The following is a 27,922-nucleotide window of genomic DNA, read 5'->3' on the forward strand; positions in this document are numbered from 1 at the left end:
ACTACTAGGGAATAAAAATGGCCAGATTGTCACACTCACAGTCCAGAAGGTCACATCCATCTACCTGTGGCTAAAGGTCTGAATTCCCTCAAAGCTACCACCGTGCAGCAGACAATGCGCCCAGCTTGTGTAACTGCTGCACACCTTGTCCAGATGGATAACTGAGGGAATAGCAGGGAGGATGTTGTGTTTCATGGTACTTGCCATCGGCTGGGGGGTATCAGCCTGCCCTGAGGGGACAGGAGTCGACCACAAACCATTTTCTCAGGTCTGAACCCACTGGTTATTGCAACAGAGCAGGAATTTAATGGCTCCCAAGGACAGGGTTAAATACACAGGGACAGTGGGAGAGGGGAAGCTCACGTGGCCCCACAGCCAGGACCATTCACTTCGCAAGGCTCCTGCACACTGTCCCCACCTCACCCCTGCAGCACCAGGGTGGTTGCCCAGCTCTGTGCCCCACGTTGCTGTGTCCTGCCCCAAGCTGCTGCTCAGGATGCTCAGGATGCTGCTCACAGCCCAGCTGGGCTTCCTGGGAGCTTCTGTTGGAGTCAGAAGGTGATTTTTCTCCACCTCTCCTTCTCCTTTAGCAATATCCTTGTCTTGCTGGTGCTCACAGGATGCAGCTGAGAAAACCAAGTATACGAACCCGGTAGGGAAGTAGGAGAAAAGTTGTGGGTGCTGCAGACAGCCCTGTCTGTCCTCGGCAGGCTCAGGAGTCTCCAGACGTCCTGGGATGGAGCAGATGCAGGCAAAGAGCAGAGGGCTGGATGAGAGCCATATCCTTTCCATGTGCCAGCTTGGCAGTGGCGGGAGCGAAGTGTGGGTTTGAGGCTGCTTGCATTTCCTCCTGGATGTGACTTCTCGAAGTTCCTGCCATGTGGCTTGGCACAGAGAGCTGGGATGAGAGAGGAGAAGCGAGGGCCTGGCAGCGCCGGCGGGAACAGGCTGGGCTGGATGGTGCCGCGTGGCTGAGCCTGTGGGAGGTACAGGGGCTGGTGCTGATGATCCTGGGGGGGAGATTCGGTGTGTTCAATGGGGACATACTGGAGAGCCAGGGCCGGTGCTGTGCTCCTTGCTCACCTGAGCGTGTCCTCAGCGGCTCCCTCCTATTACTTAAAAAATGGACTTTGGCATAAACGACAGCAGATTCTGAGCTGGTGTCACCAAACAGCCTCTGAGACAGAAAGAGTCTTCATTAAGCACATTTCTGGAGTCCTCTGGCTAGGTCTTGCACAACGTCCACAATGACCATTGGAGACAGACAATTTGGGGCCAGCCTTTGGATTCACCCATGAAAATCAATTAATCCTTACTTCATCTCAGCCTTTGTATCATGTATGGTATTCAAAAGGGGTATGAGGAGGTAGTTTCAAGTCAGGCACTGCAGGAAGGAGGGAGGTTTCCTGGCTCTTCCTGGCCAGGGGAGACGTCCTCAGAGAGCCCCTGCCCCTCATCACTTGTGGATCCACGCTGCTCTCCAGCCAGTCCCCCTCTGGATGGGGCTGGTGGGTGCTGCTCCCGAGGAGGGGGCTTGGTTTGCCCCCCTCTGACTGCAGCTTCTGCGCCAGGAAGCACTGACCGGGGCCGGGCAGGAGGAATCCTCTTCCAGAGAGCCTGGAGTGCCAGGAGGCAGGAGCGTGAGTGCTGAGCCGGAGGGACCAGGCAGGCGGATTTGTGCAGGAGCTGCTGCGAAGAGCCAACAAGGGTTCAGAGTTTTTCAGATGAGTGTTTGCTAAATGCAAATGCATGTGTGAAATGCAGATAAGTGTGTGTTAAACCCATCCCAGCCCTCTTAGCAGTGTGGAGTGCCTGGAACCTGTTTGCTTTGCTGCAGCTCCTTTACTTGCTAACAGTTGAGCTCTGCTAATCTCAGAGGAAGCTGTTGTGGGGACATCCCCTCAAACTGAGGGTGACTGGGATAATGGGAACCTCTCAGAGCTGCCAGGAAAGGGAAGACTGCAAAATTTGATCCTTTTCTGTCTGTGGCGATGGTTTGCTGGAGGAGGATCCCTCGTGGGCTTTGCACCAGCTGCTCTCCTGCTGCCCTTCCTGTTTGCGCTGGCTGAAAGGCGATGCCTCAAACCCAGGGCAAAGCCCACCCAGTCCCGCTCCTCAGCGTGCTGTTGGCTCCATCCTGCTGTCACTGGTGAACATGGCCCGAGAAGCAGGGTGTCCCTGTGCGGCGACAGCCCGACCGAACCCGGAGTGCTGTTGGGGGAGAAGGGGCTGTTGTTGCTTAGGGCCTGGCGATGGCACCCAGGGCATGGTGGGCACATCTGCTGCTGTGCTCACCCTGCCGCAGATCCTGCAAGCTCACAGATAATTCATGTCAGCAAGCTGCCGTGGTGCCATTGCTAGTAGCAAAGGGAGACACACTGTTCAATTAGCAACTACTTGATGTGACAGTGCCAGCAAAGGGCACACCCAGCTGCAAGCCCCCTCAGTGCCATTAAGAGGAGAGGTCTGTCAAGGCTGGGGTGGGAGACGGTGGGACCATGGCAGGGGAAAAGGACCTGCAGGCAGAGCCTCTGCCCTATGCTCCCTGGGGCTGGGCCAGGCAAGGGCGCGCGGTGCTCCCGGCATCACCCTGCATCCTGGCGTGGGAGTGTGTGGAGCAGCCCAGAACTGCTGCAGTGACAGGCTGCCCTTTGCTGGGAGATCAGCTGGGTCCTCTGGAGAAACCCAGGTTATGAGTTTTGCAATATTGGGCAAGTATTAAATTAGAAAGAGACTTCTGAGCAATGGAGAAGTTAATATCTGCATATGTGAGGGCCTCCAACTGCAGGCACAGCAATATTAGAGGATTTGTGAAGTTTAACGCTGTTCGTTCATCTTGGGGCTGATGCCATAAATTGCAACACCACGATTTGCTACGAAATAAAACCACGCAGAGGATGTAGGTAGATCTGTTGTATCCCTCCCCAGGGGCATCTCCAGCCCCCTGAACTGCTGTTTGTTGCTGCAGCTCTGATGCTGGGACCTCTCCCCAGCGCAGTGTCTGGTAGCTCGGGGTACAGCGGGCGCAGGGAGGTGCCTGGTGTGCTTTCAGCAGCCCGTGCTGCTCCTGTGTGTCAGCTCTGGGGGTGATGTGCAGCCACCCCAGCCGAGGGGAAGCGTGGCAGGGGGCTGAGGGCACTGTGCTGAGTGCCGGCAGGATGGAACAGCAAATGTCAGCTGTGGTGGGGAAGGCTGTGGGAGAGCTCGGCATGCCCGGGTGGGTGCAGAGAGCAGACAGATCAGCGCGAGGGTGCACATGCTTCATGTCTGGGTACAGGCAGCCGCCTGTGGACACAGCCAGGCTGCGGCTGGCAGGGCTGCAGGAGAGGGAGCAATCCCCCCTTGTCTGCACTGAGTAGGCAGAGATTTCCCATGCACATGGGGAGCCTCAGCAGTGCCCAGACTGTACGATGTCCTGGAAAGCAGTTCCATATGTGTCCTCTGTGTGTGCCTGTGGGACCTGCTCTGTCCGTCGCGGAGTGTGCCCTCCCACGGCCACCGTGCTTCTTTGTGCCATCATCTGAAGGATGTCGGTGTCAGCAGCTGGGGTTATTTTTGCTTTCCCATGGCAGGAGACACTGCTTACAGGCAGTCTCCTTCAGGAAATTGATGCTTTAATATTCAGTCTTGTCCGATGAGGGTGAAATTTTATTCCTAGAATAACATTTAATTAAGTCTCGGGCTCTCAGTGATGCACCAGTGATCTGCAGAGCTGCACTTAGCTACATCAGCTCTTGTAAAACCAGCTGAACTGCAGCTAGAGTAAACTGTAAAATTTATGGGCTGTTCCCTCCCTTTTTAATTAGCACCATAAGTGTGTGACAAGAGGCCTCAGGCCAGGGGAAGGAGCAGTTTACTTGTTTACTGATACCTGTCTTGCTCTGCAGCCTTGTCCAGCAACATCCCCCCTAGATGGAGCTCTGCAAAAACATTTGAAGGCAAGAAAGCAGAAGCCTCCTGTTGCCCTGCAGCCCCCGCACGGGTCATCAGAACAGTGCTGGGTTTGGCCTCTGTGATGGGGTGGATGGAGTTTATGCCGTGGTCAGGAGGTGGGAGTGGGATGGGGCACCCAGGGCCCGTGTGGGGTGGGTGCTTTGTGGGTACTGCACGGCGGGTGCTAGTGCTGGACGCAGCACACGAGGCTCTTCCTGGCATTGGGGGTTGTGCTGCTGGGATGATGGGATGATGGATCAGAAGAACGGATGTTTGCTGCACACTGGTGTGGCCTTTGTGCCTGGGCAATTTCTGCCATGACTGCCTCTCCTGCCCTCACAGCTCTGCTGGCCCCTTGCCATCCCCCCCGGGCCCTGTGCAGTCCGCTCAGCCTGGACCGGTAGTGAATGGATGGTTGATCACTAGATGGAAACTGAGCTCAGATGCAAAATCTGGCGTTCCACAGGTTCCTGACCAGAGGGAACAGCTCTGCTTATCCAGTCTGACCTCCTGCCAGAGCTCTGCCAGAGCAGGGCAAGCAGCTGCCCAGGAGGATCTGCAGCAGGAAGAGTAGGAAGAGGGGTGGGCGGTTCTCTGTGTGCATCCTAGATATTCAAAAGCCCTACAGATGCAATGAGCAATGCGATGGGGATGTCCCACCTGATGATCCTTTCGCTATCAGCCAGCAAATCTTAGACTGTAAGTAGCAAAAATGTGTAAATGACTGGAAAAAAAATCTGCCTGTGTCACTGCGTGAAAGGGAGATGAAGAGAGATGAAGACAGCGTCAGCTCAGCCGATAAGGCAGGGGAAGAATGCAGGAGAGAAGCCGAGTAAAGCAAGAGGGATGGGGCCCCAGGGCTGAGGCAGCACATGTTCATGCAGCAGAGGAAAGTGCACGTGGCACCTACATGGTCATTGGTGACTGCATAGACAGACGTTGCAGAAGGCTGGGCAGTTTTGCAGGGAGGTTGGCAGTGATGTGTACAGGGTGGAGGCTGAGGGCAGAGCTGGAAGCTGGGAGTGATGCTGTGGGAAGGGTGGCTGTCTGAGGAGTTTCCCAGGGCTCTCCAGTACTGGACCCCCCTGGCAATGAGGAGCACTGGGAGGACAGAAACCGCTGCAGGGGAGTGCTCTGTGGTGTAGGAGAAGCAGCTCAGTTCTTCTTATGCCCGGCTTGGAGGAAATCAAACCAGTTACTCTTTTCTCTTTGGTTGCCTTTGGGACATTTCGGGTCACCACTCTGGAGATGACTGGTGTGAATGTCTGCATGGAGCTTCACTGGTGCCACTTGCACCACACAAAGACTGGCACAAGCAGCTTCTACTTTCATGACTATCGTGCTGAGACTGGTGGAGATTTTCCTGCTGAGGGAGTGAGCATTGGAGTATCAGGGAATGACTGGTACCTGGTCTGGAGAGCTGGAAGAGCAGGATGGCTGCTTCCCTGAGTGCAGTACAAGCAGTATCACACATGGTGCTGTGCTGCCTCAACACCACTAGACACTGGCCTGTATTTCCACCTTACCCTGGCTCTTGTCAGTGCTATCACTCCTTTGGTTTCATAAGCACTAAATTCCCTCACAAATTTTATATATATATAAAAAAGACATACTGTCATAAAATCAGCTAGCTGAGCATTCCCCAATGAAAATGGAATGCTGCTGCTCCTCAGAAGAAGTGCTGGTTCTGGATCATTTATCTATTCAATATTTGGCAAAGTCTGACTGCAGCCCTGGTGTCCTCTCACTGCTCAGCCCTTTCCCATCCCTGGATGCAGCCTTTTTCCTGCACCTATCAAGGCAAAGCATCTGGGCTAGAGGCCTGTGCTGCCAGTTATTGATTGATTTTTCTTGCTGCTAGAGCTGGGCAATTTGAATTTGTGCTGCTGGACGTGTCTGGCTTTGCAGGGCAGAGGTGTGTGGTGCTTCATCAAAGAGGGGAGTCTGCAGAGCCAGCTCAGCATGGGGCAGTGCACTGGAATGTGGGTTGCACAGTAGGATCCCACCAGCAGCTCTGTCATCTCAACTGGGGTCCACATGTAATGGTGCTACTCCTAGGGAGCATGGATCTCCTGTTCCTGGGCTTGGGGGGTCTGAGGCCTTTATAAACCCAGGGAGAACATGGTGAAATCTCTGCCTTGACAGCCGGGGGACGTTCAGCTGCTGACCCCTGGGGAGGTGCAGGGGTGGGTGCCGTGCTCAGAGCCTCCCTGGAGGGCTGGAGTTACTGCCTTTGACTCGCTGCAGGTCTCAAAGCAGCGCTGGGGGAGCAGGGACCAGCGTGTGGTGCCTGACCTGTTCAGCAGCATGGAGCAGTAACGTGGCTGTCGCTGCAGGCAGCGGGTCCTGCTGTGGCTGCGCTCCTGCAGAGGCTGCTCCTGCCCTTCCTGGCAGTGCTTATCCCAGTGCTGTTTCCATTGCAGAGCAGCAGAGGCTCTTCTCAGGGAAGCTGGAAGCTGTGAGTGCTGCTGGAGGTCCTGCGAGGCGCCTGTGTGCAGCTTTTGCTGCTGGACCCCATTGCCAGGGACACAGTGGCACACTGCATGGTGTGCGTGACCGGTACCATCACCCTCCGCACGGTCTGACTTTCATGCTGGTGAGTCTTCAGAGATAAAATGCTTTGATTCTACCTAAACCTATGACAGGTTCTTGTATACAGCTGGGAAGGGCAGCTCAGAGAAGCTTTCTTTGGCCCATTCTCCATCGTTCCCTCGTTTCTGATGCAGGGCTGATGGTAGGGAAGTGGACTCTGCCGGCAGTCCTGGCTCACATAGCCATCTGGACATCTGAGAATGAAGCCGGAAGGGAAACCAGGAGCCAAATGGCAGCTGAAGGACAAGGTGGGTGCATCCTGTAAGTGCTTGATGGAAGCTCCTGCTGCCTGAGCGAGTGGTGAACCTGGGCTGGCTGTGAACAGGAGCTGGTGTGCAGCCCACATCCCTGCCACAGCTCTCCCAGCGCTCCCTCATGGACTGTGCTGATTTTGATGGGCACGAAACACAGCTCAAGGCTTATTATATTCCTAGAAAGAATGAAGCTTTGAAAGATCCCCCCCGAACCAAATCCAAACTGCAGAATGGTCAACTCTTGTCAGTGTTAATGCCACTGAGCGGCTGCTGGCAAGGACAAAAGGGACGGGCTTTGCAAGTTCAGCTCCTGGCCTTTTTGAGGCACCTTGGCTGATGTGCCAGCGGGAGGAGGAATGTTATAGCTGAGCCTGGAACATTTTGCAGAGGCATTTCTCTTGGCAGGTTTATGATCATTTCTGCCTCAGCTGGAAGCCAGCAGGACTGAATAAATCTCCAGGCCAACAAAAGCTCAGGATGTTTTCACAATTGCCAGGATTTTATTAATTTACAAGTGCATTAATGAATTTATTCCTTCGTAAGAACAGCTTTCACTTATATGGGGAGTCCTACAGTGTGTTTGGGTGTGCACGGTAGGCAAAGCTACTAACACACTGCAAGGAAGTCACCTGCCAAATAGCTGTGCCATTGATGCCAGTGAAGTGCAGATGTGAGAGGACAGATTTGGTGCTCTCATCTGCCAGGTCCTGCAGCTCTGCAGAAGGGGTCTGCCTGCCCCGTGCCTGGGAGGACCCCTCACTGGGGGCTGCCCCACACCACACAGCTCGTGGGGCTTGAGGCTTGCACAGTCTGCAAGTTCCACCAACACCTGGTGCAAAAAGAGGCTCTAACTTCATCCCATAGGTGCACAGGTGTCTCCTGTGCACAGGAGACTGTTCAACCCCTCCAGGTAACAGTAATGGGAAATAGCTTCAAGTGATTAGAAACTTCAAGGAGGTTAATTATTTCCAAAAAGAGAAAAGAAGAATTAAAATGGTTTCTGTGGGTACATTTTAAATACGATCAATAATTTATCAGACAATTTTCATTCAATGATGAGGAATTAGGATGCTTCAAACCCCCCAAAATGTTATCGGCAAGGGAAATAATTTCAATTCTCTCTTTGTCTTCCCAGGGGTTGTGCCGGGGCAGGAGCCCCCGTGGCAGCCCCCTCCCTGTGCCCTTGCATGCTGCTCCGTGGCGCCAGGAGAGCGGGGGCTGCTGCTGCAGGGGATGGTCCTGTGAGAGCTCCAGACGGGCACCTTCAGCCCACCCGTGTGCTGCTGGGCACCTCCTGGCCTGGGAAGGGGTCTGGGGGGTTTGAGGGGTCCCTCTGCCCGCCCAGCCCCAGTCTCTAATCAACCCTTAGGGAGTACAGCAAAGCTGGACATGAAAGAGCATCCAGCTGGAGCTCATCGTCCACCCCATGAAAAAGCCTGCCTACCGTAAATAACAGAAGGGGCACGGGAGCTGCTGTGAGAAATCCTTCATCATCTGTGGAAACATGCCTGGTTTTACAGGAAAAACAAATACAGTGAGTTGAAAATAAATGGCATTATTAGCAGAAAGGGAGGCTCTAATTAACCAGATATAGTCCATTACTGTAGCCTTCAATTCATTAAATTGTATAATTACATAAAACCACTGTTGATGTGCTATTCAGTATATCTGGTATTGTCTTCCTAATAATTAGCTCCATAATTGTCAGTTTGACAGGGTAATTAAAAATGTTTAAAGATGTTGTGTCAGCCTTTTCTCCTTTGCTGAGCTCAGTTGGATGTCTCTGGAAGATGATTTTCTACCTGACTCAGCCGTGGTTTTGTTTTTGATTTATACCAGTGTGCTACAGGAATGACCAGACTCATGGATTACTTTGATGCTCCTGCTAGGCTGATGTTTAAAAGTAGGAGAAAAATAACTCCTGATGTCATTTTCATTTACTTCCAGGAAATCTGTGGTCCCATCCCCTGGTCCATGCTGCTGGTGCTGTGACTTTCTTCTCAGCAGTTTTAGGGACAGTGCGTTGTGAGATCTGACATTTGTAGCCCTTAATCTTGGTTCGGTTTGCTGTGTAAAACCTTTCACCCCACATGCATTTTTTATGGATGGATCGCAGCAGCAGGAATAGAGCCCATAGCTCCAAGAGGCTCCGTGCAGGGCAGAGGGTGATGGTGGTGAGTTGGATCTGTGTGCACTGGAGGGGTGCAGGCAGCCCGTGCCCCGGGCCCGGTGCTGGGGAGCAGGACCTGAGCCTGGATGTGCTGAGGAGCCCGGGAGCAATCACCTGTCAGCTGGAGACAGCCGGGGAGCGGCGCACCCGAGCCCTGTGCGGGGGACGTGCTGTAAAGGAGGTGGTTTATGGAGCCCTTCATGGCAATCACTCTTGGTTCTGTTGCTTGAGGGCGCCGATTGCCACTTTGGATGGTCCAAACCCTGACTTATTTCCCTTTTCAACAAAATAAACCTGAATATTCATTGCTGAGAAGTGATAAATAAATCTGTCCTCACACCCAGGAGCTTTGCCAGCTGGGTTTTGGCTGGATGGGAGTCTGTTTGTGAAAGCTTTCAAGGGTTTTTGAAACTAATCTGTTTTGAATCATTAAACAAACAAAGTGATCTGGTCTTCTGGAATAAACAGTAATCACTTGGAAGTGAAATCTGAACTTCTTTCTTGGCAAAAGGATTTCCAGCACTTCTCCCTCTTTCTCCGTTTTCCGTTTGTGTTTGTGTTTATGTTTGTTCTTGGGCACTGTTTCTCACACCACAGCTTTTCACCCACAGCATGTCCATGAAAATCACGCGCTTAGCCAAATACTTACTACATTCAGCTGAAGGGGTCCCCTCCCCACACTCCTTCCCCTTGTAGCCAGGAGCATGTCTTCGAGTCCAGATGGCCCCGTTCCACCACTCTGTAGCCATTAGTTTGCATTCAGTATTCATAGTTGCTTTGCTCACTGAGAAACTTTACAATCTGTTGCAGGCCATTATATGCAAAACCATGCCCAAGTAATTGATCCCCTGCCACCCAAATTGCAGAAGTGCTTGAGCGTTTTGTAATCTTACGGAAAAGGTTTGTATTCTGAGTATTCCAAACCTGTGTTGGAATAAAACTGACAATGGGATAACAGGGCATGGTCTTGGTGCGGCTGTCACCCGGCGAGCAGGCGCCGTACCTGCGGGTGGGCTCCTGCTGTGCGCCTTCTCTTGCTGGTGCAGTTGACTCCTCTGATGTTCCCTGTTTGCCAGCCCCATCCCTCTGCTGTTGCGGATGCTCGCTGCTCGCTGACAGAGGGGCTAATGCTGGGGTGGCAGCAGGGGCTCTTCAGGCTGCTCGAGGGTGGTGGATGGTGAAGCGCGGGGGCAGCTCTACTGTCCTCAGCACGCAGTGTGACAAGACAGGGGCTGTGTGACCCTTTCCCATGGCCAGCACCACTGCCAGGGATTTCTTGCAGCAAGAAGTGAGCTCTTCTCTGCTTCTGGAGTTTGTCCTAAGTGAGTCTCTGGGAGTGTCGTGCATGAGTCCTGCACGGCAGGGCCTGGAACCGCAGGGCTGTGCTTCCCTGGGACATCCGCGCTGTGCTGCCCGGATCACTCCCCTGGAGCTGCGCGGGCTCTGCCCTGCCCAGGGCTTTTCTCACCTCTCAGCTGCTCCAAGCGCAGTGGTTGTGAGCACAGGGACACAGCCTTGGTGGACATGCAGGTCATGCAGGAGCAGGGTTGGCGCGGCTGACCCCGGCCCTGCAGGTGGGTGCTGGTTCCAGACCCCCTTCTTATAACCAGTGATTCATGTGGAATGAACCATTGGGACATGCAGGCAGGGAATGCGACATAAAGCCTTATGTAGGTTTCCAAACAGGGAACCAGAAAGGTCTCCTGTAGGATGATAGATCTCTCCTTAAGTCATAGGAGGAAAGGCTCCTACAGAGTAATAAATACATAAATTCCTCTAGTCACCAGGGTTATTTCCCACAAAAGGATTTATTGCGTGGCACACTTTGCTCTGCTCACAACAATGAGGTCTCCAGCACGTGACATTTATGACTGGAATTATTGTAAAAAAAGAAGACATACAGTCTTTGAGGAAAATACGTGGGACAACTTTCCAGTTCACGTACAGAGAGTATCCGTGCTCCAGAACAGGGCGGCCTGGGCTGGGTTTCAGCCAGGGAACCTGAAATACTTCTGTGAATGCTTTCCTGGGGAAATGAGCTGTGGTGGCAGCGCTGGGCCTGGACAGTCTCCAGTCTGCTGCAATCCCGGCCACCTCCTGAGGGCTCAGCCATGCCAGCAGCCACGTGCAGGTTGTATGTGTGGATGCTCAGTCCCTGTGTCAGACATGGGGTTTGCATCCTTCCTGCAGAGTGATGCAGACACCACCGAGCTCTGTGTGGACCAGAGGCAGAGGCGATGGTTGCCTCCTTGCTCCAGCATTCCCACATTGATCCCTGCAGCCTGGTGCTCTCCTGGGCACTGGCTCCCAGAGCTCTTGCAGAAGGCCAGGGCAGGCGGGCAGCTCAGTGCAGGAATCATGGAGCATCCCTGGCCTCTTCCATGCCAGCAGCAGGGCTGAGCTGGTGAGGAGAGCTTTAAATCTCTGATGTGCTGAGACCATGGACCAGTGCACCTCTAGCACTGCAGGAGAAGCCCCTGGAGCTTTGCACTCCAGAGCTCTCCGTGCATCTCCCTGACATCACATGGAAGGACACTTGGAGCTGCTCTTTGCCTAATGGGGTAGTTCGGATGTTACAGCCTAAAATTAAAGAGCTCATTAATTACCATGCTGAAAGCCAGGCTCTCTTTAAGCCTGTTCTTTATCGTGATTAATGAGGCAGCACCATCTCCTTCCCCCTTTATGCAATCTGCTGTCCTGCCAGACTGGGATCCACAGTCCTTCCTCCTCCTGCTCATCCTCCCTGCCTGGCAGTAATGGCAGGAGCAGAGTTAGGACTGTGGATCCCACAGTGCTGGCATGGTTTAGGAGCATGGGTTATGACTGCAACCTACCATGGAGCTGCAATCCCCCTCCTGCCATCATGTTGCCTGTGCCTGAGGCTTCCCAGTTTTGCAGAAAAGGCGGAGGCAGAAGATGCGCATTCCTGTCTGCAGGATGGTCACTTACTACCTGGGAGTTTCCAGTTAGATGCATCTGCAGAAAGCAAGCAAAGACATTACTGCGCAGCAGGGCTTGTTACGCAGCTTAAACCTGGGGTAGTGGTTATTCAATAAAATAGATGAAAACAATACTGGTGGCAGCAGCATGCACAGCGCAGTGCAGCTGCAGGAGCCCAGCCTGGATTATGCAGGTGTGCCTGCTGGAGAAAGGAGCCAGCCTACCTTTGTGCTTTGTAATAAAACTTTACACGTGCTCAGTGCATTTTAATGGACGCTTTCTGCCCCTTCTGCCTGTGGGAGGCTCTGAACCCTCTGCATGGTGCTGGCAGCTCCTGGCTTTCTGCAGCTGCATCAGGTGCTCTTGGAACTGCCCATGAAAACGATGTGGCTGAGCCCTGCTGTGCCGGAGCCGCCAGTGGTACCAAACCGACCCGCAGCAGCATCCCTGTGTGGGGACACAGCAGCAGACACGTTGTGAGCAGGATGCGCAGGAAAGGTCATGAGGGAAAAACCCAGTTTATGGGAGAAGACTGAAGTTTGGCTCCTGCTCTGCTCAGACGGAGGCTGCAACTGCCCCTTTGAGGCTGGGGAAGGGAGACATGAGGCTGGCAGAGCATGGGGTTACCCTGACGTGTGATACGGCCTGCCCCTCTCAACTCTCACTGTGTAGAAGGTGTGACCCGTGAGAGGAGGTGTGTGTGCAGAGAGATGGGTCCCATGGGACACGCCAGAAATTGTCTGTATGTGTAATTGTCAGGTGTCTGTGTTAGTCTCTGAAGTTTCTGTACCTCGGTTATATGGGCCTTGGTGAAGTCAGGAGAAGAGCCCTAGGAATTGTACTGCAATGTGTTTGCAGGATAAATGAATCCAATAGTACAGGGTTTGTAAAATGCAGTGACAGAATTTGGTGTGATGAAGCCTCTCCAGGAGCACTTTGAGGAGCGGAGGTAATACCTCCCAGCGGAGCACTGCATGCTCCACTTGTGTTCAGAAGCGACACGTTCTTGGGTGTTAATCCTCTGGTGGCAAGGCTGTCAATAACTAGTACTTCATGTGTAGCTTTTATACAAAGCTAGAGGTCTTCTGGAAGCCTTGAGATTAGCAGAATGATTGAATAATTGATATTACATGATTTATGTGATTTTGAAAAATTCTGTGTGTGTTGTCTGGGGAGGAGCCCAATTAAGGTTGCAATTCAGGCAACCCAGCTCCCTCCTTGTTCTCCACCTCCTAAATCTGAGAGGCAGGCAGGGACAGAGGGAGCACACACATCATTTGCATTGCAGTATGAGTGAACTTAATGACAGCACTTCATTTGCATTTTTACTGAGCACAACTGAGGTAGGGAGAGAAACAAGGTAAAGATCCCTCCGAACCCAAGGACATCCTGTGTACTTTCACATGTGCACCGTAGCATTCTGTGCTGTCCTGCTCCGGGGCAGGGGATTCCTGGACCCCATCTCCCTCACGATGCCAGTCTATGCAAGGACCAGGCTATGTGCAAGGAGCACTTTGAGGATGGGATCACCATCCAAACCAGGCTTGTAGTGGACAGGAGTTGCCCTGAGAGCTGTGTCTCTGCACCCACTCTGCAGAGAGGTCTGTGCATGCCAGAGGGGAGCCAGGGGTCAGCTGGCGGTGACCGGAATGTTTGATACTGGCAGAATACATCCCTGCTCCTTCTTCTTGTGCTTCTGATCAGGGTATCAATCGCTTGATCCTTTAATTCAGCTCAGCAAACAAGGTCAGTGTGGTTTACTCTTCACTCTTACCTTGTGACATGCATGGTCTCCCTGGGAGCACCCGCACCGGCAGCACTGCTCGGGTGGACATGGCACTTGCACAGCAGCCGCCTGCCATCGGAACTCATGGGCTCTGCCGAGGTGCTGGAGCTGGTCATGTTACGGCCGAAGGCCAATTGTGCCAGAGGAAATCTGCTCTGCAGGACCCTTGTTTGGGGGGGGCCCTGCGAGAGCCCCTGGGTGGGCAGCACAGCCCCTTCCGGGGGTTCCCTATTCCCAAGGCAGTGGGGTGGAATGCTGGCACTGAGGGAACGCTTCCTCTGCAGTCACAGAGGCTGCAGCTGCCTGGAGTACGCAGAGTCCTGGTGCCAGGGCCCAGAGCTGGCACCTGGCAGCCCAGGATGGTGCTGCTGGGCAGGGATGGTGGGATGCTCCGGCTGACCTGCAGTGCATCCCGGGCAGAGCCCAGGAGGAATCAGCCCTCGGAGCCCCCAAGCCTGCTGCAGCTGCGGTGCAGTTGAGGAGGGGAGCCTGGAGCACTGTTACTATAGTTACTGCAGGGTACAGGCAGAGAGAGAGTTAAAAATTGATTGTTCTAGCAACAGCTCTTCTGTGTTTGGCAACATCAGGAGCATGATGTCAGGTTGCTGAGCTGGGGCCGCAGCCTTTGACAGCCCCGTGTCCATCAGCGCTGGTGCGCAGGGGGCGCCTGGCTCCATAGGGATGTGCAGGAGCCTGCGAGCTGTGAGCGGGCGGATGCCGGAGGGGCTGAGGCTGGCCCCGTGCTGCAGCCTGGAGCCTGTGCAGGTGGCAAATGCTGGTACACGAGGAGGGGCTTTTTTGATCCTCTCTTAGGGGTCACCAGTGCTGAGTCCCAACAGAGGCTCCAGCACTCTCAGGGCTTCTCAAGGCAGCTCCTGCAAATGCAGCCTCAGGCTCCTGTTGAACCCTGCGGAGCCCTGCCTGGAGGAGGAGAGCAGGGGCCAGAGGGTTGGGCTGGAGCTGGAGCTCGCTGGAGCTGCCTCCACAGGCGGGACCCCTCCGGAGAGACCCTGACCAGGAGGAACGTGCGGCTGGCAGCAGCCTCCGGACGGCTCCACTCTGCGGAGGGAAGGTGAGGGGCTGCCCCAGTGCACCCCAGGAGCCAGCAGCACCCGTGTGCTCCTGGTCATGGAGCTTCGAAGCCCCAGTGGAGGGGATGCTTCAGGCAGCCACAACTAATTCAGTAGCACAGGGGATGCTTAAGAGGATTTCAGAACCGTGTCTCAGGCAGGAAAAGCCTGGCTGAAAGAACAATGTTGGATTTGTTTTGTGTAGAGCAAATGGCTGCCAGGGAGTCAGGAGATTGTGTAGAAGGTGCTTTGATACCTTGTAAATTAGCCCAAGGCCTCGTCCTGCTCCTGCACGTCCTGCGGAGCTGGGGCTGGTTCTGCTGGCAGCCTGAGCGCTGTTGCTAGGTGCCACGGAACGCATCGAGTGCTTTGTGTGGTGTATTTTCCAGACACCAGAAGTGAAAGCTGCCCATGAGGCTGACCTCTGGGTAGGTGTCACCTGCAGACAAATAGCTTTCACTGGGCACATTCAGCTTTCTCTGCGTGATGTGGTGGTGTTGGTGCCTTGATCTGGGACCAAAGAAGGAAATCATGTTTCTGTCTCTCTTTCTTCCTTGGTGGTTTTCTCTAGGGCTAAGGACAGCATTCCCAGGGGAAAGCAAAGCAACATCAGCCAGCAAAACACTTTTGGGATACCTGGATAAGCAGGTCTCAGAGCAAGCTCAGCACAAAGGGGAGCTTTATTGAACATGCAGAGACAAAAGGGGGGCAAACTTTGCCCAGGTGAGGTGCGAGCAGCACCCATCACAGTGTGCACCTCCATCCGTCACAGCATCCCCAGGCACCTGGGTCTCTCCCAGAGCAGCTCCTGGGCTCCCCCTGCCTTGTGCCCATTCTGCAGCTTCACAGGGGGCAGGTGATGCTGCTGTTGTCCTCAATGTTGACTCTCCCCACCCCTCTGGAGATCAGTGACCAATGGTTTGTGAGGGGCTCTCCCATAAGGAGAGATAAAAGGGAGGGCAGGTGAGGTGGGGCTTGGATGGTGTTGAGGCACTGCATGTGGGGAGGAGGTGAATGCAAGAAGTCTTGCTAGAGCCAAGAGAAGATACCAAAGTGAAGGATGGCTCCTTTCATGTGCGTAAGTCACACAGAGCCCTGGAGAAGGGAAATGTTTTGGTGATTTGCATTTTGTATGTGTGGAGGTTAATTGCAGTGATGGTGAAGGCAGTCATTGGCATGACTATTTGATTAGAAGGGATCTTTGGTTCTTAAGGCTGGGGCCAATGTCTCTCTGAAGCAGTTGTTTTTAATCCCAAAGGCTGCAGTAGCCTGTTGTGGGGGACTGGGGACAGCTTTGGTATGATTTCATGCACCAGTTGGAATATCTTTATCTGAGTCACTGCTTGTGCTTATAAATCCCTGCCTGTGAGCAGGGATGATAAGATCTTGAGACATCCCTATCTGTGCAGTGAGGAATAGGAAAGATACGTTAACAGAGTTATTTAATTGCTGTGCACTGGTTTATTTGGGTAATAAACAAGAAGATTCAGAATTGCTCGTTCATGAGACCCAATTTCAACTATTTATTGTTGCTGGAAGAGTGAACTGGGAATCCCAAAGCCAGAGGGCTGTTGAGCTGTGACTCCCTGGGAGTGACTGGGGGCCAGGGAGGTGGTCAGTCCCTGTCCTACCTGGCACTTCTGCTGCTGCCAGTTGAGCAGGGAGTGATCTCAGCTGTGTGGTGATGGATGTCCTGGTGGGCAGGGCAGCAGGGGAATGGTGGCAGGAGTTTGCTGTGAAAGAGGGCAGGAGGATCAGCTCCATGTGCATCTGAAGGAAAAGGAAAAGACCAGGCTTGCATTGGGTGTTGTGCTGGCAGTGATGGGTGCTGGAAGTCCTGTGGTACCAGAGCTAAAATGGCCCTGATGCTTCCAAAACCCATACGTGATAATTCCCTGACTCAGGAGTTTCATCCAGGAGTTCTGCACTACCCTTTGCTTAGATGGAGAGGGACTGGTCACTGAGCTTAACCCTAGAGCTACCTTGATGCGGGTGGTTGTGACTCAGTGATGCTTCTTATGTAAGAACACAAATGTGCATCCATAGAGGGGTGTACACGTGGTGCTTTAAAAGGGCTAACTTCAGAGTTGAAAATAATTATGAAGCTGCTGTTTGGGAGCCAGGATGTTGGGAGAAGGATGTAAATGAGTGAAAGAAAAGGAGAATGTAAATGTAAATAGAATGTAAATGAGAAGCCCAGTCTCTCAGGATGTTGATAAAGGGAGGAGAGAGCTTTGCTGGGAAGCAGTGACCCTGTGAGGGAGGAAGGGGTGCTTCCCATGTGGCTGGGGGGGCTGAAGCCTTTCATGGATGCAGGGAATAGGTGGAAGTCAGAGGTTATCTCCTGCTGGTGTGGCTGCAGGGGTGGGCCCAGTTCTGCTGTGCTGAGGTGGGAGCTGACTTCTAAGAGAAGAGCTAGGAAGAGCTGCAAGATGATTAGAGAGAATGAGATCGAATTGCAAAGTGAGAGCCTGCAGGAGAGATCTCTCCTCTATCAGAGGTGGCTGCCAAAGCAACTTCTGCCCATGAGTACTTCTGTAGGGAAGAGAGGTCTGGTAACAGACAGCTCTGTTGTCTGGCAGACAAAAGTCTGTCTAACTAGATGCAGCTGAAGACAGACAAGTTCAGATTAGAAGGGAGCTACACGATGGAAACTGAGTGTAATTAAGCACTGGAGCAATGCATCCAGGACCTCTCCCTCACTAGAAATGCTGCAGTGAGGATCAAATGGTTTTATTCTAAGAAGACTTGTGGCTGTTCAGACTGGAATTAATCCAGGGCAGTCTGATGGCCTGTGCTTAGGTCAGGCTGGTGATCATCAGGTCCCTCCTGGCCTTATTATCCACAAACGTGTATGCAGATAGGACACAGATGGTTCTCTTAACCATCAGCTTGGCCAGGCCTGAGCTCAGAGGAAGCTCTGGAGGGGCAGCTGGTGTTGGGCTGTGTTGGAATGAACTCGCTCAGGGCTGCAGCACAGAGCAGCTCCGGTGTGGGGCTGTAATTAGCAGGGATGCAGGGCTCTGGGGAGAGCAGAGGACAGTGCAGGTCAAAGCTGGGTGCGTGGGTCTTTAAGCAGCAGCTCTGTGTGGGATGATGTGATGTGTGCTCGGGTTGTGCACGAGGGCAGTTTGTCTGGCAGGGCAGCTCTAGGGGGAAATGTGCCTTCAAAGAGCTGCTCTCTGAGAAGACTCTGTTTGGATGGCTTCCCTTGTCAGGTTTGTTTTGCCTCTGGTGACCTCTTAAGGGGAGAACCCAAGCTGCCAACACTGCCCTGAGCCCTCAACCTGTGCAGGTGAATCCCACTTCATTTTCTTTGGAGTGCCCTGGAGGACTCTCCCCATATGTTTCTGGGGCTGACTGTTGGTGCATTTCACTTTGCATTTAAACATTGTTATCTGTGTTTGTCATGCCCATGGCAGTCTCCCCCAGTTTTCAGTAGCTGTCAGTTTAAGTTATAGATGCCTAGAATGGATTATATAGAGTCTTATTTGCATGGAAGAAATATTTGAATACATCAACATGCCTTGAATGCTTAAGATTTAAACCACACGAGCATGCGGGCTCGGTGTGTGGGAATGAGGAGGAATGCAAGCAGTGTGATTGCCATGCAGCTCTGCCTGATGTGTTCAGCAGCCAAGCCCCAGGGCCCCTGAGCATCACTGGAGCTCCGGGTGACCTGTCCCAGCTCCCACCTTGGCAGGTCCCGGAAGACGGAACATGGGCTTTAATGCAGCAGGAAGCAGAGCCCAGGCTCTGGAGGGGAGGATGCTGCAGCAGGAGGCGTGCAGTTGTGCCTCACTGGTGACTTGTCACTGTCCTCTGTGTGCCTTGCTCCCTGACGGCCTTGCAGGCTCTTGATCTCTGTCCTGGCAGTCCCTTGGTGCACCAGGAAGGTGACTGTTCCAGCGCTGGTTGTAACCTCTGGGAAGCAGCTCTGTCCTGCTCCTGTGACCCTTCTGCTCGCTGTTACCATGTGCTAAATAAGTGGCAGCCTGGCCTTGTGCTCTGGGTCAGGACTTGCCTTGACCCAGGCTTCCCCTGTCTCGGCACCATGAAGCTGAGCTCTCCGGAGCAACCTGTGGGAGCTGGGTTAGCACTTGGTGGGTGTCTGCATAGCCAGTGCTTCCCAGGGACCCGTCCAGCACCTTTCCCTTGTCTCTGCCAGGGCCAGCTGCTGGCAGGCTCTTCTCATAGCCTCCTTGTATACCTCTGTCGGTATTGGCACATTCTGCCTGAAACTTGCCTTGGTTTGTAAAAGCCTTTGGGCAGAGGCTCAGCACCAGCCTGTGCTGAGCACTGTCTGAACCTGAGCATCCTTCTCCTCTTGCTCTGGCAGGAGCAGAGCTGTGGGGCTGAAAGGGCCATTAAACAAAATGCCACTGCTCTAGATCCTTGCTTAGTTCTTTGTGTGTTTTCCTTCCCTGTCCGTAAATGCGCAGACATCTGGGTCAGTCGGTGCCTCCTGTTCCAGCTACTGCACAGCATCTGCTTTATTTCTGAACTACTTAATAAAAACTTCCCCTCCTTTTATCTCCCACATGCAGCGATTCACCCTGAAGCAGCTCATGGGCTTGTTCTGGAAATCCTTGGTACCTGCTCCAGGCTCTGTCTCGGCCCAGGTTCCTGAGTGGTTACACCTATGATATGTTAAACTTTTGAACCCTACAAGTACAGTTGCTCTGGAGGATAAATGAACCCTGTAGCAATGCCAAGGACTGGAGGTTTTTTGACTCCTTCTCTTGCTGTAACAGAGCAGTTAATTCTGAGCTCAGCACCACTGTGCCTGGATGCTGCAGTCACAGCCTGTTGCATGGGGTAGAATGGGAGCATGAACACAACCCCTGCCCTGAGAGCTGATAAGACACATTACTCCTTCACTTATGCTGCTGACCTTTAGCATGGGGCTGTTTAGAGACCTCTGATAGACCAGCAAGGATCACTTTACACTGACAAATACACAAGGTACCATATTTTGTAAGTGGCTTTTCTCGTTCTGTTGGATTTTTCCTGCTGTATAATTCCTCCCTCCACCCCCCCCCAATCCATTCTGGTTTTGGTTGACCTATATTATTCAGGCTCCATTTGAATTCTATCATTGTGCAAATCAGGTGGCCACATACTCTCTACTGATTCATGGCTGGCACAACACTACCCTCTGATGTGTGGAATGCTCCTCTCTGTATAAGCCAGGATCTTGCCAACCTTCTAAGTAGTGCTTTGTGGGTCAGAATACAGAGGTGCTGATTCTCACACAAGCAGCTACTCCTTCTACCCTGTGCTACCTTCTGCAGTGGCATTTAAGCTGTTCTGAGATTCAATATTATTCCTACCCACATGTGCTACTTATTGCTGATAAATTGCAATGCATTCACAGCTCTTTGCCTTTTGCTGGAGCTTCCTGAGGCTGGAGAAGTGGATCCAGACAGCAATTTTCATCCAGAAAGCCTGCTAGTAATGGGGCTGGAGCAAGCACACAGCTATGAATGCCTTGACAGTGCTTCCTCTTAGTCTGTGGGCAACCTCTCCTCCAAACCCAGTGTGGTGCAGCTGATCCCCCTCCTGCTGTCCTGGAGAGGGGCTGTTACTGCCCACCCTGACCTCTCCACCCCACAAGTGCTGAAGATGCTTTAAATGTGAATAAGCCATTTGAGTGCTGTAAGCTGAGGGGCTGGATGGAGACCTGGGGCATGAAGGGCACTGCATGTACCTGCCTGTGTAGCCCCTATCCAGAGGACCTGGAGAGCTCTGCCCATGGCCAGAGCCCTGGCTCTGTGGGAAGGAGGCACCTGGGGAGCAGGAGCGGGGCTGTGCAGGGACCTCTGCTCACCGGCTCCCTGCAGGGGCTCGGGCTGGATTCTCCAGAAGGGCTTCCCTGCACCTCGCCGCTCCCCTGGGAGCGGAGGAGAGGAGCCCTTGGAGTAGCAGCTGCTTCCGCAGCCTCTGCGGAGCGATGTCTGGAGGGTTTTCAGTTTGTTGTCATTAGGACTTACAGGAAAAATCCTGTGACTGTAACTGGGGGGTGAAAGCTAACAGCTTGTCTCGGCTATTATTATACATGCCAGAAGCAGTAATGATTAAAAGGACTGCACTGTGAGGTAAAGAGATGCCATCCTGGAACCAGATGACTGGATGATACAATTAAGATAAAGAAATCGCATATTGTTGGCAATAGGGAAGCAGAAGTGATGAAATGTGTGATTGGGAAGTGTGGGAACAAGATGAAATTAAAGAAAAATCACAATAAGGAGTAGAAAATGAGCAGGACTTGGAACAAGAGATGCAGTTGTTGAGGAGATAAGAAGAGCAGAAATAAATTGAGAGCAAACATCCTTGGAGTAGAAGTGAAGATACACAAAAAGTCTTCCCAAACTCTATTAGAAGTAAGTTGCTGTGCTAAAATGACAGCGACATCATCTAAAAGAACTGACAATATTACACACTGGCCCCTACAGTCAGTGTTCAGCCCGCACAGGCTGAGCTATCCCAGCATGAGGCTTTCTGCAGGGACCCAGACCTGTGTAAGGATTGCACCTCTTGGGAACGGAGCCCTGGGATTTCAGTGAACACAAATAAACCAAAGCCAAAAGCACGCCATAGAAACGGGTGAGGAGGTGACAGGAGTGGGGGGGCACTGGGAGGTGAGGGGTGTCCCTGTGTGGAGGCACTTGCATGGGGATGGGTTTGAGGAAGAGCCCGAGGTGAGGTGGGATGTGGCACTCAGGCTGTGCTGCTGATGGACGATGCCCTGTGTGTGCACGGGCTGTTGTGTCCCTGCAGAACACAGGGAGGGTCTGACCCAGCTCTGCAGAGGTGCCATCAGAGTTACTGTGTTTGAAGTGAGTGATGGTGAGTGGTGCAGCTGCATGGTTCTGTGCTGCCAGGAAAGGCCTGGACAGAGACAGGGGTGTCCAAGAGCAGACTGAAAGCCTCAAAGGGTGCGATGGCATCTGAGGTGAAATGTCCATCCCCTGGGGTAGAGCTGCTCCTCTGGGGCTCCCTTCTGCTGCTCCCAGGCGGCAGTGGCAGTGGTCCCAGCTCACCGACAGCTCAGGAGCATCAGCACCAATGCAGCCACTGGGACTCTGCCACGTGCAGGGGTCGGGGCTGCACTCAAAGTAGACACAAAACATCATTGGCACAACCCTCCCCTTCCCCCCCAGCACGATATATGTGTGCCCAGCCTCAGGAAGCTCTGTGCAAGAGGAAGGAAAAGTACAAGGCCTCGTGATTGCTATTTCTAAATCCTGGAGAGGCTCTGGGACGTGCTGGTGACAGGGCTGCATAAGCAGGTAGCACTGAAATGTGTGAAAGGGATTCTGTCCTTGCGCTGAGCACAAGATGTCTGTGCTGAGCTGCTCCGGAACCTGTCACAGATGATGGGGAACTGGCTGCAGGAGGCAGATGGGTGCTGCTGCTGGGATCAGCTTCCAGCAGGTGCCTGAGCACAAACACACCCCAGGAGCCCGCATGGCCCTGGGCCAGCACCATGGCAATGGGACTGTGTGAGGAGCCCAGGACCTCTGTGGAGATGCAGCACCTCATGCATGCATGCATGGTCCTCCCCAGCATCTCTCCTTAGAACCCGAATGGTGGCATCTACTTTCTGAGGCTCAGGATGACACTTTTTAGCCCTCAGGATGCACTAACCCTGTGTCCTCAGTGACGTGCTCCCTCCTTGTACGGTCTCCACATGCCCAAAGGGTGTGTGGAATGGAGCTTTGTCCGTGATGTTAAAGAGCAGGTTTAAAGCCATGTTTTCAGCCTGGCATTAGTGCCATGCTGCCCGCTCCCGTCCTGGCAGGCTGCACCTGCTGCTTGCATCCTGCATTGCTGATGCAGGCGCTGAGCCCTGCTCCTCTCCCTTCGCTGTCTGCAGTCACACGCTTTGGAAATGAATCTTCTTAAACCTCCAGTTGGAGATTCCAAGGTACGTTTTTCCACCTGTCATTTTCTCCTTGACCTCTGTGAAGAGTTATGGGATAGAAGTGAAATTCAAATCAGGCAACTGTTCTATCTGCTCACCCTACATTTCTTCCTCTCCAGACTGAGGCACTGCTCTGACACCTGCACAGATGGATCGAGTCAGGGTGAAGATTTTAAACTTTATTCAATGAAGTGTTGGAGCTAACCAGGAAAATATTGTTTTATCTCTCTAACACATGTGCTCTGAGCTGCTCAGGGCCTCCGAGCGACAGATCTGCCCTGAGACCTGCAGGCGCTCGCACCTCGCAGAAGGAGCAGTGCTCACATCTCCTCTGTGCTGGTTGGAGCTGGCACAGTGATGCTGTTGGCGCAGGTGCATGGACCAGCTTGGTGCATGGGCTTTTGACTCTGAACCTTTTGCTTCTCATCAGCAGAAATGTGTAAGAATGGAAGCATCCCAGGCAGGATGGCTGCTATTTTTCTCTCTTCTGATGATCTCCAACTACAGCAGTTCCTACCGGTTTTGCTTGGTGCACAAAACCAAAACTGTAGTTCCATATAACTACATTAATTTCGATTCATCAACAAGAACAGCCTCTTGCATGTTAGGATCTAAACCTAAAGCTTGGCTGTGGTCAAGAAGCTGTTTTCTGTGATGTGCTCAGGGTGAGGGCAGCTCTGTCCCTGCGGGCTGTGGGAATCCTGTGTCATTATCCCTGTACGTTTGTCCCTGTGAAAGCTCATGGGCAGATGACTGTGCTGTTCATAGCACAAGTGGAAGCGCACAGAGCCTCTGCAACTCTTGTTTTCTTAATTAGTTGTGGATTACCACATGTTCTGCACTGATTTTTGGGAATTGCCCTTGTCTCCTAGATGACCACATAGAATTAGTGCTCATTATCTGGCACTTGGAAGCTGTTAAGGACAGCAGCAGAGTTTGTCAAGTAGTGGAGAGTGGAAATCCAATGACCCTCATTTAAGGATGGTGTGTTCAAACTGGGAAATGCACAGCAAATCTGAACGAGGGAATGCAAACACCGGAGCAGGGACTGCCACTTCTTTGGGGGTTTTATCGGGGGAAAGCCACCAGTATAACACAGTCTAGTGAAGTTGTGTGCCCAAAACAAGCTGTGGCTGAGCCTACTTCTTATGACTCTGTCGTGCCAGTGCCTCGGGTTCAAATCATTGCTGTTAGTGTGCTGCTGTGGTGTCCGAGTGCAATGCCAGTGCTTTGGCAGTGTCTGAATTAGACTTCTGTGGGTCACAGGGCTGCAGGTTTGACCCAGGCAGAGGTCAGGCTAGGGAGCATGGCTTGTGACGGGCCCTGAGCTGTTGCTTGTGCAGGTACCCCCAGAGCCCTGCAGGAGCTGCAGCCCTTTGGAAAGCTGAGCAAGAGCAGCCTTTCCTGCCTGCGTGACTCCACACGCGGATGGTCTCGGATCTGCAGGTCTCAGTACATCAGTGTCACTGCTGTGAAGATTTGTGTCCAAGGTGTCAAGGGTTGCGTCTGCATGGGGGGCACCGGGAGCTGCCTGTCCATAGCCAGGGGGCTGCTGCTGGGGCCTGGGATGCTGGCCCTCGTGGGTGCTGGTCTCACCAGCGCTGTTACTGACCCGTCTGTATCAGGAGCTCAGACCCACACATCTTCTCCAGGTCATGGGGGCTCTGGCTGGGCAGGCCCAGTGCCGTGTGGGGCGCTGGTGGGCAGGAATGATGCAGATTCCCGCAGGGAGCTGCTTTCCTGGGCAGAGGTGTCGCGGTGGCCGGGGGCAGCTCGCCCGCAGGCACTGGCATCCTCCCACCCTCCCCAGCGGCTCTTTCCTTTTCTGTCCTTCCTGAGCCGTTCTGCAGGTTTTGTGGCTGCTGATCTCTGAAGTCAGCCCTGAGTTTCCCTTCTCAGAATAATGGAATTTAATGGAATTGAATTCCTGCTGGGCTAATTTCTGTGCAGTAAAAATAGCTGCAGCGGTGATGCATGTAATGTGTGTCCACTGCCGCCTTCACAAGGTTGAAATGTGGCTTAGTAGTGGCAGAAACAAGGGGCATGGTGACAGTTCGAGTCATCTTAGTCCTTCAGCTCTGCAGAAGGGCTCGAGTCTGATTCCTGCTAGGGCAAAAGCCCCACTGTGATGCATGGAGCATCTCCAGTGTGTCCTGGCCAGGCATGTGTTTTCAAACTGATCAGTGATTTTTTGGCCCATTGTGCCCTGATTTTGGGTTGGAAATGTCTGATGTGCACCTGGAGAAGACTTTCTGCTTTAGTGTTCTCCGAAATAAACCTTTTCTCTGCTACTAAAGCTCTGAAAATAAAACCAATGTATACAATTGGGGAAATTGCGTCAAAACCCTTCTGTGCTGAAATGCTGAAGGCAGCCGCTGGCAGAGGGAGCTCTGCTTGGCCCAGGGCAGCACAATCAGCAGCTACAGTGAGAATGCGTGCGGTTGGCTATCAGAGAGGAGCGAAGGGAATGCAGAGAGGCCCCTGCATCCAGCCCTGCGGGTGGCCCCGAGGGGAAGCAGAGGTGTCCTCATGGAAACCCCATTCTCCAGGGAAGCTGCGTCCCAGTGGTTGCAACGCAGGTGTCCAGAAGCAGACACGGGACAGGGGGTGGTAGATGCTGGCGCGGTGGCCTCAGTAGCCAAAGCTGGAGTGGAGGTCTCCTGGAGCAGTTTTTGCTCGGGATGACGTTAAGGCTCTTTATGCAATATCCTCATGCTTTTTGTAGGTACAGGTATAATTATTTCATTATGCTTTCCTGTGAAGTGTGAAAACTATCTTTACCAATCCTCTTATATTAGTTAAATATAATATTCAGTGAGACAGGAGATAGAGAAATGTTAATTGAAACTGGAGAGGTGTTTATAGGGTGATACAGTGTGGCCAGCTGTGACTGAAATTAATACTCAGGGTCCTTGGTAGTGATTCATATTCCTGGGTTTATGAAATATTTTCAGCAGCAGTCAGGCCACACGGAGCAGCACACTACATTTGTGAAATCATCTGCAGATACGTGGCGCTCACCAGGAGCAGGCCAGCCCAAATAGTTTCTAATTGGATCAGGTTCTCCCCAGGCTGCTGCAAGGATGCTTTCAAGTGCGCTTTGTATTAGCAGGCTCACAGGCCTGTCACATCCCGTACGCCTCCTGGAGCCAGACCAAGTCCTCCCCGGACCATCCTCTCCAAATGGAGGCAGAGTTCTGCTCCAGAAAACGAGCCCCATGTCGGAGCTGCAGGGTAGTGGGGACCCGGATCCCCCTTGGCCTTGCTGCAAGGGCTCGGCTGCCGTGCCCTCAGCAGAAACCATGTTAGAATGTGCCATCTCGGAGCCCATCCACCCATCCCTGCTCTGCCGCTGCCCTCCTTGAGAAGGAGGATCTGGGGATGCCTTGGCCCCTGGCATTAGGTGCTGCTGGGGACGCTGCCTGGGACAGGAGATAGTGTCCCCTGAACAGAAGATGCTTCTTCCCAGCCCAGTGCCCCTGAAGCCCTGGAAGCTGCTGCCCTTACCTGAGATGCCACCAAACTGCTCAAGGGGCTGCTGAGCTTGGCAACCCAAGGCATAGAACTGCAATCTGTGACTCATTAGCAGCCGCTCACTGGTAATGAAGATCCAAGCCTTCACCTCTGCTTTCCCATGCAGCTGCAGAGCAAGGGGGCTCTTGGCATGTCACTGCTTGGGGATGTGTCTTCATGGGGAGCAGGAACCCTCTTGTCCCCTGTCAGATCACGTCACTTCTGAAGAGGTTTGATTCTCTTAGAATAATTGGTAACTCTTTAATTGAAGCATGTGCCTTTATTTGCACTAGGTCTTTGTTGCTTTCACCCATCTGTCTGAATAGCAGAAATGGGACTGTCCTGACAGTCACCAGGCAGCCCATGCTAGCCTAGAGATATCATCTCTCTAATTCACTGCTGCTGCCATTCAGAGTTACACACACTGCAGGGGAAGGAAGAGGAAATGCAACCTACCTGCTGCTGAGTGACAATGATACATCACGGGCGACGGGCTCAGCGTTTCTGCAAATCTTCTGCTTGCCTAAGGCACCAGAAAACATTTGAAACTATTGAATACTGCAGCCAATAAGAGGCTGCAGTAATTTATTGATGTTCCCAGCTCGCCTTATTCCTTTAATCTATCTTTGTGCTTGCCCTGGAAGGCTGAAAAAACGAATGTTGCTATTTTTTTAATGAAGTTAGGTGAGCTGTTCACCTTTCACTAGGAGGGCCTGAGCTCTTTTTTTAGGGTCCTGACAGAGCTAGATGTCAAGAAGGACCTTCCTGTGCTGTTCCTGGGTGTGTGGCGAGGTACAGACAGGTCTTTGTGGGAGCAGGCAGTGGGTGATGCAGTTGGGCTGACCGGCCTTCGGGAGCTGCTGCTGCAGTGGTTGCTCCTCGGTGTGTTGCCATTATTCCTGTTCTGCATGCTGCTGAGATCCCTCCCTGCCCTAGAAAGCTCAGCTGCTCCAGGGATGCCACCTTCTGCAGGAGCTGGGCCTTCCCACGCTGAAATATTGACGGTGTTCAGGCTCTGTGTGTCTTTCCTCTTTAGCATAACGCTTTGGGGCTCAGATCTCATTGCCTTTTCAGTTAGGTCCACACAGACTTGTGTTTCTTGGCAAGTGCCATCTCACACAGCTACTGAAAACCGATGAGATGATTCTGTGTAATCCCATCGGCAGCTTGTTAAACTGATCAGCGCATCCCATCACCATGGAGAGAGCCAGCTTCCATTGGAGGAGAATGTACTAAAGAAGAAATCAATTTCCCATATAGCACCATCACAGCTGACACTGAACAAACTCATCTTAGATCGATGCCCTTCTATGAACTTGTAACTGACGGGAGCTGCCAGGGCATGAAAACTCTTTGCTGTTTGTGCTGGTTTTCCACCTTTGAAACAGAATGCCATTGTGCCACGTGCACTGCTCCAGCTGTCTGCTCTTTGTCACTGTTCTGATGTTAGCTTCTCGGATTTTGGACTCGTGGTTTGTGCAATGCTAGCTGCTTTGGTTAGAAACAGTGAAATGAAATATCCTTTTGTCACTCCAGTAACTCAGGAGATCCGCAGGAGAAAGAGGCAGCATGAGCTTGGTGTGCCAGGGATTCCTGGCCTTCCAGATTCACAGGCACAGAGTAAGTGTCTGTCTCCCTGGGGAATGTTGGTACCCCTGCACCTTTGACAATGGGATCGCTTTTTCTTTCATGAAGCGTTTAAATTATCTAAATTTGATTTTTTTTTTTTGCTATTAA

General features: G+C 52.7%; 1 long non-coding RNA gene across 1 annotated transcript in view; it reads left to right on the plus strand.

The window, feature by feature from the left end:
• Nucleotides 1–9,320, plus strand: part of LOC308221789 — a 49,756-nt gene extending 40,436 nt beyond the window's left edge. The window contains exons 3-5 of the long non-coding RNA XR_013956990.1: nucleotides 6,357–6,529; nucleotides 6,660–6,773; nucleotides 7,915–9,320. This is a non-coding gene — a long non-coding RNA (uncharacterized lncRNA). The remainder of the gene's footprint in view (nucleotides 1–6,356; nucleotides 6,530–6,659; nucleotides 6,774–7,914) is intronic.
• The last annotated feature ends 18,602 nt before the right edge of the window (nucleotides 9,321–27,922 follow it).

Source organism: Psittacula echo, assembly GCF_963264785.1.
Source record: "Psittacula echo genome assembly, chromosome: 5".
NCBI classification, from domain to species: domain Eukaryota; kingdom Metazoa; phylum Chordata; class Aves; order Psittaciformes; family Psittacidae; genus Psittacula; species Psittacula echo.